The sequence below is a fragment of the Mus musculus genome, chromosome 6, assembly GCF_000001635.26.
Source record: "Mus musculus strain C57BL/6J chromosome 6, GRCm38.p6 C57BL/6J".
Classification (NCBI taxonomy): Eukaryota; Metazoa; Chordata; class Mammalia; order Rodentia; family Muridae; genus Mus; species Mus musculus.
Genome location: NC_000072.6, coordinates 36,798,398 through 36,810,507, shown reverse-complemented (window position 1 = coordinate 36,810,507; position 12,110 = coordinate 36,798,398). Strand labels below are relative to the sequence as shown.

Sequence of the window (12,110 nt, the reverse complement as noted above, 5' to 3'; positions counted from 1 at the left end):
GTGTGTTTAAAGCTGTACCAAAACTGTAGTTTAAAATGCTGTCAATTTTCCAATTAAGATATCCAGCTTGATAAGCCGAGCTATGGACCCATGGGAGGGGGAGAAAAACATGGTTCTTGGGAGTTTGTACAAAAAATATGGTGCTGGGTGGGTGCTAAGAACAAACGGTCTTATAACCCATGGTCTTTCTACACAGATCCGTTTGGGGAAAGACTGCCCCCAGAGTAGCCTGCTTTTCATAAGCTTCCCAATCAGATTTCGGGGGCAAAGCACTCCCCTCCTCCCTCGCACAGCCTGCTTCTTCTCTCTGCCCTCTCTCGTCCCTCCCATTCTCTATTTCCCTCCCCGGCAGGGTGTAGTTGAGTGAAGGCAGGATCAGGTTCCCCGCCTACCCGTCCAAATATCCCGCCAAGGAAGCCCCAGAGCACAAGAAAACCCAAAGTGGAGAGAGGGGAAGAAAGAAAGCACTGAGTCATCCATCCAGAAGGGGGGAGAGCAGAGCGCAGCCGCCCAGGCAGGAGCATCAGCCAGCGATACCTGGAGTCTGCAGAAACCTCGCCCGCACTTTGCAACAAAGGCAGCCAGCTAGTCAGCGAGGACCTCTGCAAGCCAAAGTAAGTGCAAGATACCCTGTGGTTTTCTCCAAAGGGTCTCTGGTGCAGTGTGCCTACCCCCCAAAGCCACTTTTCTGGTAGCCTGCAGTACGTGGAGGGGGTTGGAGCAGGAGAGAGGCTGCCTGGAGTCCGCTAAATAGGACTGCTTTTAAAAACGGACTTGCTCCAGAAGGCAAAACAGCCGAAAGGAAATTTTGGGGGGAATGAGCTAAGTAACCTAGCATGTGCTTGGATGGGAAGAAGGAAAGCAGCTTTTGGGCTGTGGAGAGTGCATGGGGACCGAATTCCTGCTACCTGCCAGAGCATGCAAAGCGCGGGAGAGGGCACATTTGTGCTCTTTGTAAAACCTGGAGCTTTGGTGGGTGTGTCTGGCCCAGTAGGCATGAGAGAGAAGAAAGGGTGTATCAGTAGACAGGTCTCATTTCCTACCTCCACTTCTCAGGTTGCCCTAGAGCTTGCCAACTGCCAATTGCTGCCCGCTCTAGGTGTGGTACATGCCTGGCAGCCTGCCCCTCCTGTGTCTGCTGATGGAGAAACATCTCCGCCAGAGCAGCCTGCACTCCCTAGCCTGCCCACGAGCCCAGAAACGCTTCTAGAAACAGTTCAGTCCAAAGTTTCAAAGGCACACTTTGGAGTCTACCTTTGCTTGGTTGGGATGCCAACTGGCATAGAAGCACTTACGTTTTCAGTTGTATCCAAATAAGCCAGGGTTGTGGTAAAGACGAGTTTGGCAGACACCCGGAATTTCTGAGGTGATATTCCAGTTGTTTCCATAATATATTTTGAGAAGAAAAGTCACTTCTTTTGTGCATAAAACATAACCTTTCCTCTCTTCTAAAATATGTGTGTGTGCATGCGCACACACACATGCACACACACACGCACACACACACACACACACACACACTTCTATGGGATCTGATGTGGCATATAAATACAAGAGCACACATGTAACTCACATACAGATTGCTAACTAGTTCTTGTCTCCTTAGTAATAAGGACTTTGGAGCTGTAGGAGCAGAGCGAGACTTCAGAAGTAGAGTGGGTGCCTCACAGAAGGAATGCACACTTCAGGGGAGAACAAAGTAACAGAGTTCTAGTGGGTCAGCATCTTTCCTCTTGAAACTACCAGGCATAGTTTAAAAAGTGTGTGTGTGTGTGTGTGTGTGTGTGTGTGTGTGTGTGTGTGTGTGTGTGGTGTGTGTGTGTTGGAAGGAAGGGCCTGGGAGGCACTTCAGGAACTACCAAAGAAAAGCTTTTGAACTAACAACATAATGGAGCAATTTCACGATCCCAGGCAAACGTGGAGCTGATGAAACGGTCCAGCCCATTTGGGCCCTTTGATCATCTGGGAATGAATTGTTCTGTGAGAATATTAAAAGGTAATGAGAGCGAAACAAAAGAGAAGTCAGCCAACACAGCACAGAAGGCTGGTGTTTGCCAGACTCATTATGTCCCTTTTAAAGTAAATTATGTGCCTTCAAGGCCAAGTCATTAGAAACACTTATAGTCCAGTTAAATTCAAGGGAAACTCAGGTGCCCTCCCACTCCTCTTTGGGCCCTGTGTAATTTCAGACCACCAATAGTGGTTGTTTCTTATCAAAATGAAATCATTTTATTTTAAAACCCCAATACCATGCTTTTGAACTGTAAGGAACTTTTAAAAATTCTCTCATCAGAATTAAAGTCTTTTGAAGAAGGTAATCTTTCTCCTGCTGCTCATAGACCCAGGTCTTCCTCACTGAGTGGACTGCTTGTATGTGCAATGCTTTTCCCACACCCCACACCAGCTGTGTGTAAACTGTAGCCCCTTTAGAGTGTGGATTCAAGTGTTTGTCTGAGGCACAAACACTTATATTCTCAGGGGTAGAGCTGTGGGCGAGACAGACCTACTGTTAACATGATGTTTTAGTCATCTGATCCCTAAATTATATCCCATAGGGGATGAGAATAGAATATATTTGACTGCATATTGTATTATATGTATTATATAATATTTAATTGTCTGTATTTCAGAACCCCTTTCTAGGACACTGGGGACCTGATCTTACCTGTTTAGTGAAAGTTTTATGGTTTTTTTTCTTTCTTTGTATCTTTCATTGTTTCCTTCCTTCCTTTTCCTTCCTTCCTTCCTTCCTTCCTTCCTTCCTTCCTTCCTTCCTTCCTTCCTTTCTCTCTCTCTCTCTCTCTCTCTCTCTTTCTTTCTTTCTTTCTTTTTTTATTTTATTATTATTGTTCAAGACAGAGTTTCTCTATGTAGTCTTGGCTGTACTGGAACTCACGATGTAGACCAGGCTGGTCTCCAACTCACAGAGATCTGCCTGCCTCTGCGTCTCCTGTGCCAGGAATAAAGGTCTGTGTCACCACCTCCAGTTGGTTTTCATGTTTCTTATTTAGTCTTTACAAACAGCAGTCTGAAGCAAGATCGGACTTTTTTTTTTTTTTAATTGGGTAATTTTTTTTCTTGCAATTCAATGATCTGGTTTGCAATTTCATAAAAACCTGGTCACTGAAAATAATACAAGGCCCCCAAATAGTTTGTTTTTATCAAACATTTTAAGTTTTAAGTTTTTATTTTCTCCTAGAGATATTTCTGATTTCTCATTTCAGTAGCAACCCCACGTGGCGTCCATGCTGTCATTCCTCCGTGTGATTCCCTGGAACACTCTGAGCTTGCCTGAGCTATATGAAATGCTGTGATGCTAGCAACAGGCTACAGTCAGAAGTAAGGTTACAAATGGCAGTTCCCCAGACACTTGTGTTCTAAATATGCCAGCATGGTGACGAGTCAAACGTCCTTGACTCTTGTACTGATGATAAGGCCCAACTGAGACTACTCGGGACAGTGGAACAGCAAGGGAGCTCCACACTGAGTGAGTGCTCCTTACTTACTCAGAAGGCTAGTTTATACTGGATTGTCCAACAGGGCAGAGCCATATACTGTTGCTGACCCATGCTTTGAAAGGAAAGCTGAGCTGGGTGGGAAGTGTTTTCTCCTCTGGATGCCAGTTTCATGAACAAATGGAAGTGCTTTAGTGTCCTGTGGTACAAGCCACACCTTCTCCCTGGGAGTGATGGGAAAGGAACATGTGGATATGGACTTCTTTGGGAACTGGTCCTGCTTTTTCTATCCATCAATTGGCTTGAGGAGAATTTGGATCTTGGCCTTTCTTTGGGAAGTCTTTCCATTCTTGGTGTTTATGACCTGTCCAAGATACCATTTGTTGTGATATTTTACTTGGCACTATAAGCCAGACTTGTAGATAGCAGTTTGCATGTTGCTATTACAATCTTTCTAGATCAATAACTATAAGACGCCTTTTATGATAATGTAAGGTATCTATGTTTAAAAGGGTAGCTGAGAACAAATACCATTGAGGGCTTGCAACTATGGTAACACTTGAAAATTTGATCAGGCAGCTCACCTTTACCATAATTCCCTGTGGCTTAAGGATAGGCAGGGATAACATAATCAATAGTTCATACCTGAGACATTTTGATCAATAAAGTTTATTTTTTCCTAGTGATGTTTGCATTTAGTAATTTTACTATACTGAATTTAGATAAAGTCCCATCTCAAATAGAAAAAGAAAATATAGAATTCCTAAGAGTAGAATTCTTAGACTCTTAAGTCCACGAATATAATAATAACAACAACAAAAATTGGCTGCTTGGTATTAATCTTGAACAACGTGAGTCCTGGTAACTGACTGGTTCTGGTCTTGAGAAGTTCTCTTAGTAAATACCAAATCACAAATAGACATGCCTCTACCCCTTTGTTCACACACTTGTTTGGAAAGCTATGTTAACTTGTGGGATTCCTTACTAGAAATTCATCTAAAACGAATTCTAGGAAGCTAAAGAACAGTGCACTCCCACCTGTGTCTGGGGAAAAACACCCTTTAAGAGCCATAGGTGACCATCTGGCAGTCATTTGCCCTTCTTCTTTGATTACCATATAACAGCATTATCTGCTAACCCTGCCTCCTCATGACCATCATCTCTTATGATCCCTGTGATGCATCAGCGTCTGACCTTTCCCCCCAACCTCTATGCACACTCTCCTTATCACCTATTCATTTCTCCCCAAAGCTTCCAAACATGAGCATTCACTTTAAACATTTCTCTTCTCTCTCTTCTCCCCCTTTATTCCAGATTCTAAAGTCCCAACACTGCCATAGCCCTTTGTGATTGACTCCATGGGAAAAAAAAACCTACAGTCTCTTTTTTTTCCTCTAAGTGGAGTCCTAGACTGCCATTTTTGTGGTTGTGGTTTTGATTTTGTCTTGTTCTAAGACAAGAGTTCCCTGTGTAACCCAGGCTGGTCTGACCCTCACACAGTCTTCCTATCTTCCTTTTGTATTGGGATTATAGGTGTATATAAATTTAGATTCTTTTTAAACTCTTTCTTCCTCCTTTTCTCCCTCTCTCTTTCCCTTCTTCCCTCTCTCCCTTCCTCCCTCATTCCCTCCATCCATTTCTTCTTTTCTTTCTTCCTTTCATCTATGACTAAGAACTGAAGGGAGTCATTGTGGACCAATTCTATTTTGATATAGACTTGGTATAGCTTTATTTCTAACAGACTTTTACAGCTTCTAAGTACCCCACTGTCATCATATAATATGCTGTGGTTACAAAGACAAATGAATGCAACTTCATGAAGTTTATTACCTATTTGATATATACATGAGGCAGTTAGCCCCAGCAGGCGATATAGCAGTTATGACTTTTATCCTAAGTGGTTCCAGTGAGAAATAAAAAACAGAGCCCATGGTGGGGTTTATCACATTAAACACGTATTTCAAAAGCATCTGTGATTTAGGATGGAGGATAAATTAAACTCTCCATTTCCTCATGTTTTCATTTCACATTTGCTGCATACTGGACCAGGAATAAAAATGTATCTGATAGCTTACGAATTTCAGTCTAAGTTTATTTAGAATAAATATAATTTTAAAACATGATGCCTCACATTGGGTGTCCTCAGAAAGATTTATTCAAACACTCTATGATGATGGCACTCTAATGAAATGTATATGTGGAGGAAAAGAAAGCAATCTTACTCTAGCTGCCACTAATTAAAGCCACAAAAACTGGTCCAAGCCAAACTTCCCTCCATGTGATGCTCAATTCTCCTTCCCTTTCTTTCTGTGTCTCCATCACCCTTGTCAAAGAATAGCTCCTTTCCCATCAGAGTGGATTCAGCTAATGATTCCCAATCTGTAGTAGCTCCACTCAGCCACAGCACTAGACCCTCTTAAAGGAAAGGCTGGTCTTCCTCCACTCTAGAACCTTACATTATCTGATGGGCAAAAGCCCATCAGAGATGCTTCACAGAAGGCTGAGAAGCAAATAAAAGATAGACAACCCTGAAGACTATCCATTTTCTTTGCTAATCATGATCCAATCCCACAATGTCCTTTACCCATTCCTCCTACCTTCCAATAAACATCATGTATTATTACCGATCTCCTCAGGCTTCCAGAGCAAATGTCTCCAAGTATCACTTTCCTGCTTTCATTTGAGGGATCCTGTTGGTCTGCAGGGTTTAGTCTTCTATACCCCACCTCCCTTCATCCTTTACATCAACATGGTTTCTGACTTGATAACTTCGAGAGTAAAGAGAGAATTCATGCTCTTCTATAACCAACTCAACATATTATTTCCTTCACAACTGTAGTCTAGAAATTTCAAAAAAATTATTTCTACACTGTATATCTGTAACAATTTATTGTTGTATGCTGAACAGGGAATGCTTAAAGAAAGCAATGTGGCACCTTTCAAGAGTGTATCTGCAACAGAACAAATATCTTCAACTCCCGAGTTTGAATGTTTTATTTTTCTGTATCAAATATTACCAATTCCACTTTTGTACAATTAATTGAATATTTCTCCCATTAGGCTCTCAAATCAAAGCAAAAATCCAAAATATATATAATGAGATGGCAAATAACCTAAAACAGACCTACTCTTCAATGTTCGTTGGATTAACTCAATGGGGCATATCTTCAGAGTTTGTCTTAACAGGAGGACTCACAAGCCCAGAGTATATGACAGGAAGTCAGGAAATGGACAGCATGAGATACAGGTGCCTCCTTCTACTGACTCCTTCTGTCTTCTCATCTTTCACGCTCTGCTCTCCAACACTCCCTACACAACATGTGTCGCCTCTTCAAGGAATGCCCCCTTTTATTTTCCTTGATCATTCTGTCTTTCCTCACTAACTACAGTTCAAAATTGAGTGTGCCCAAGGCCTGGGATATTTGGCAGGCGAGCTCTCCAAAGGTCTTGTTTTTTCCCATAAGCTTTGGAGAGCATTTTTCACATAGGAAACTCCCAATCAATAGTAGATGCCCCATGGCTGGCATTAGCTATACGCATAACTAACCCAACCCTGGGAACCTTCTCATGGAGGCTCCAATACAGATGAGAGACTAGAGGAGTGCAGTCAGAGACCAGCAAGCAGGTCAGTATGTGATAATGACAGTATTACCAGGCTTTTTTTTTAAATTGGGGATTTGTGTTTTTTAAGCTCAGGTTTGGGAAAGTGTTGACGCACTTCCTCAGTGGGTGCAACGCTCACAAACCGTAAGCCATCCTGCTAAACACAGGCTCATATTATTGAATCCCACCTAAGCAGATCCTCTTTTTTCTCATTTCCCATGTCTGCTGCTATCTTTGTCACTGTCACGGAATACCTAGAGATTGCTAAAGATACCAGGAGGTACGTTTGACCCAGTGAAGTGAGGAGGAGGAAGGATGTGTGGCAGGAAACAAGGAAAGGAAATCTGAATCACAGTTTTTTATAAAAGTGAGAAGACAATCCTAAAAAAGGCAAAACTGAAACCGGCATGGCTTCTTTTATTAAATACCGGTGTTCTAGTTTAGCCTTTGAGATTCTTAAAGGATGCTCACTGCAGTATTCAATTGGTAATTGTTACCACATTTAGGACTTTGGAGTTCTTGGCACCACACATGTACCACTGTGGCTTTCAGGTTTAGACCAGTTGCCCAGGAATTTCCACCGAATGAAGGTCTGGATCCCCCAGGTCTCCCTATGGACTGTACATACATGTCCAAAGATTCCAGGGTGATGGCAGTGTTTAGGGCTGGAGAAGTCACTTTGAGTACCAAGACATCTAGACTTGTGTGATAAGCTCTTCTTTTGTCATAATTTTCTACACATGACAATAGCTTAATACAAATCATGAGGATCCTTGGTAGAAACCTTCTTGCCACATGCAAAATGTACTCAGACCTCTATTTCCATCTCCAAATATTTCTAGCATTTGATTGCATCTCAAACACCTACATATCTACTATTGACTTGGCCTGTTATAGTCCAAGTAGCCTGGCTTCATGCACAAGGATTCACTTGAGAAAGAAAGGGATCCCAAATGTTGTCTCCTAAATTTTCCTTTAAAATTTACTAAAGATGCTTGGTAGATTTTGCCCTTGGTATTGAAAGTATATATAATAGCAGATTTTCTTAGTGTTATTCTTATCTGTATTATGACATCTACTACACCATTCTCCTTCTCTCTTCTGTGTATAAAATAAAGGCAGAGAATAAAAGAAAGGCAGAGATTGTCTTTCTGTGTGGCATCCTAAAAAACTTTAGGATGTCCAGAAAAAGGCAATCCAGATTTAAATCAATAGTGAATATAATTTGGTGATAATCCCAGGAAACAGATAAAATCTTTTCAGATAAAACAAATGGAAATTATGCAAAGATTTAGAACAATGTTTTTAAAATAGCCTGCCTCATATGCTGAGAATTTGGACTTTGCTGAATTCTCATCACAGGATTTTGCTTTTGATGGCAAGAACATACTTTGGGTTTAACATATAGTGTCTGTAGATGTGAACATAGTTGACCAAATATGCCCTATAAGCCATGATTAGAATCTTTAGCTTAAAAAAATAAAAACATCCTAAAGCTCTGGAGAATCTGATTTAAATATTAATGTTCTTTAAAAAGAAGGAAAGGAAGGAGGGAAGGAAGGGAGGGAGGGAGGGAGGGAGAGAGAGAGAGAAAGAAAGAAAGAAAGAAAGGAAGGAAGGAAGGAAGGAAGGAAGGAAGGAAGGAAGGAAGGAAGGAAGGAAGGAAGGAAGAAAAGAGAAAACGAAACAGAAGCCTACCATAAAACAAACAACCCAAACTTGCTTCCTATGGGCATCCTATTTCTTTCTTTAGAAGTGCTTCAAATGAGGGAGCCTTATGGCTTTGCAGGAAACAGGGTAAGTAATTCGTTAATTTTAAACCAAAATGCATGGCTAAATCTTGTGAGGCTATCACAGTCTTCCTTCCCATCCTCTTTGTTTACCCTAGATGTTTAATTATTGAACACTGCCTGAGAATATGTGAGTAGCGCGTAGAGCTCAATGTAGGTCAAACTTGTAAGTTGATTAACTTAAATCATCTGAAATATTTTTTTTACTATATTTCTTATCAGGAAAACAGATATACTTGAAAAATATGTTTTTCCTGTTCTAGAAAAACATATTCATGGTGCAGGTTAATGAACTTTTATGAGAGAAACTTATATTCTTTGCATACACATTGTATATTATCACTCATAAGCTTTTACAGTTTTCCTAGTATGACTTACTCTAGTTATATGCATAATTGTGTTATATGCATAATTGTGTGCCCTTCATTCCTATAACACTATAATTGTTCCGTGCAATATTTTAATAGGTATACACACATTAGCATGTACATTTGTTTTCACCAAATGAGCTAATTACGATGGAAATTTAATTTATTTAGCCTGATATGGGTAATTTGGTATCACAAAAATGCTTAGTAAGTTACGGATTCTTATTAAAATGATGAAAATAGAAAAATGCAAGCCAATATCCTATGCAGTAAACAAGAAGAGTCTCTGTCTCAGCAAAGAATAACTTGTTTAGATGGGAATAAGTTATCTTGCAGAATTTGCATGTACCTGGTCAAGGACAAGCTGCACAAACAGTGTGTTCCGTTTTTACCCAAAGGACCCTTTCCATGTAGTCAAGAGAAAGAGTGTCCCTGGGGAACACACAGCTGTGTGGTCCCTCCCAGGACTCATCTAATTCCTCAACTGGTCCCTGGGGCCTGGGAAACTTCTGAGCTGTTCCAGGGTTCCAGGGTGGGTCTAGCTCACTGCAGGTGGGTGCGCTCCAAGGCCAGCAGACCTCTTTGATGCCTGTTGCTCCAGGGCTTGGCAGCCTTGAGGGGAGTTATTTATTTGCTCTGTTATTATTTGGAGTGACTAATGTCCAATTGGCTCTAGTTGAAAGTGACTTGGATCAAATTGGGGTTTGACAACCACATTGTTGATCACAGAGGAGGGGAGAAAGTCAAATGCCTTTCTTGTCTATGCCAGTATCAGGATTCCCACCAACTTTAGCCCCAAGTATTTTTCACCCTTTTTAAGTAGACTGTTCTGATCGTGAGAAGACTTCTGATACGTGATATCTGGGGATTTGGAGATGTACTTCAAGGCTGTCATGAATGAATTTGGTTTGGAGATGTAGATAAAAAACAGTCCAGCAGAATAAATGGATAGATGTGGATTTCTACCGATTTCTTTTGAAACAGACATTTCCCAAGTGCGGTCTGGCTCTGTGGGCTTCTAATGATTCATCCAGTGAGTTCTCTTGCAAGAGGTTAAACAGGAGCCATTGACTTCAGCTGCTTCACAAAAGAAAGCGAAAAAAGAATGAAAGAAAAGTGAATTTGAGCAGAGGTCTTAGGGAAATATACAAAAATGGGACAGAGCCCAGCTTTAAGCCTGTCTCCATAGAAACTTTAGACCTCAGAAAAATTTCATTTAAACAATGCTGAAGGTTCTTCCTCTTCAGACCAATGGTCTGGAGCATGCCACTTCATCCTTTGGGAGGTGTTTGTTGGGAAAATTTTTCTGGAAATTTCACTTTTTCAATGCCCTGGCTCCAGATACCTCTTGCCATTATAGTTCCACAAAGCTAGACTCACACTGGGGAGCAGCCCTGTCCATTCCTTGATATTCCCCGAGGGAGTCTTTGAAGACAAAGTTGTGTCATTTACGTCCTTGAAGATTCTTGTCTCAACCAGAACATCCAGCAGGACCCAGAGCCTAATATCCAAGGTCCTTGAAGCTGTTCCTCTTTGCATCCTTTTAATCCACCTATGTAACCTGGCACTCAGTAAAGGATAATTGAGAAAAGTGTGGGGTCTCCTTCCTATGAAGGGGACACAGCAGAGTGCCCTTCAGCTCCCGGCTGTGCAGTACATTGGTCTGTCATCTTCCCGACTTTGTTTTATGCCTTGACTTGTATGTGCCAAGTGTAGTACAAAATATTAACTACTTCCTTTTTATGCTTGGGTTTTTTTTTTAATCAAAACTTCACATATAATTATAAAAAGCAAGCATGGCTCTCTTACCTTTTCATCTAAACTGCCTCCTTCCTCATTTGATATTCAAATCTATACCAAGACATAACCATTCTCTTGATTGCCATCCACTGGACCTTGAGCACCAAGCATCTGGAGAGAGGTCCTTGACAGAAGGTGTGAGGGTTGTTTTGTTTTTGTTTTTTGTTTTGTTTTAGTTTTGGTTTTGTTTTAAATCAAAGAGTGTCACCTGAGGAGTTAGAGACAGTTCTTCTCAAACAGGAGTGGATTGTTGGTCTTGAAACTTGATGTGGGATGGCTTATATTGCCTCTTGGTAGCATTTAAACAAAATCCCACTTTGTTGAGAATATTAGAATATTTGTATCTAGTCTGCATCATAACATGGTAGTTGTGCTGGAGAATCTTTCAGATCTGAAGCAAGCCCCAAATCCTTGATGCTGGAAACTTAGAGAAGCATATATGTCTTAGAGAAGCTTATAAAGACCAGCAGCAAAGTTCTCTCAGGGTGGAACCGGAGGAAGGATCAGAATGATTTATCAGGGACCCATTTACTGAAATGAAGAAGACCCAGAAAGGAGGGTCACATGTAACTGAGAGTCATTCAAATTATACACTATAAAAACAGAACATGAAAATGTGAGTTAGTGTTTGCTAAAGAAAATTCCCTGATCTTGAAATATATCTCACAACACAGCATCTAACTGGAACAATTTCCTCTTGGAGGTTTCTATGTGAAACAGCTTCAATCGTTAGATCATCTGGGTTACTGGGTATTTGTATTTACTGAACAGGAGTCACAACGGCTGTGTATTTTAAAAGCTATATTTCTTTATGCCCACCACGTGGTTAGTAACATGTGTGGACTACTCTTAGTATACCCCTGCCTGAACTAGACACTCAATCCAGGCTTGTTATTGAAAGGTTTATGTTAGGCTTTTTTGTAGCTTCTATCTCTCCCATTCACTCATCTCTAGGTTTCTATCCATCCTAACAAGTTAAAATATTCACTGGATGCTCACGCTGAAGACTGTGACAAGCATATTCCTTTTCTTTGGCGTCTACAAGTTTTCTTCCCTGCTTTATTTTATCCTTTGCGCTTAAAGGACAGTTCTAG

General features: G+C 41.0%; 1 protein-coding gene across 1 annotated transcript in view; it reads left to right on the top strand.

The window, feature by feature from the left end:
- The first annotated feature begins 328 nt into the window (after nt 1–328).
- Nucleotides 329–12,110, top strand: part of Ptn (pleiotrophin) — a 95,256-nt gene continuing 83,474 nt past the window's right edge. The window contains exon 1 of the mRNA NM_008973.3: nt 329–614. The gene's annotated coding sequence lies outside the window, so the exon portion shown is untranslated. The remainder of the gene's footprint in view (nt 615–12,110) is intronic.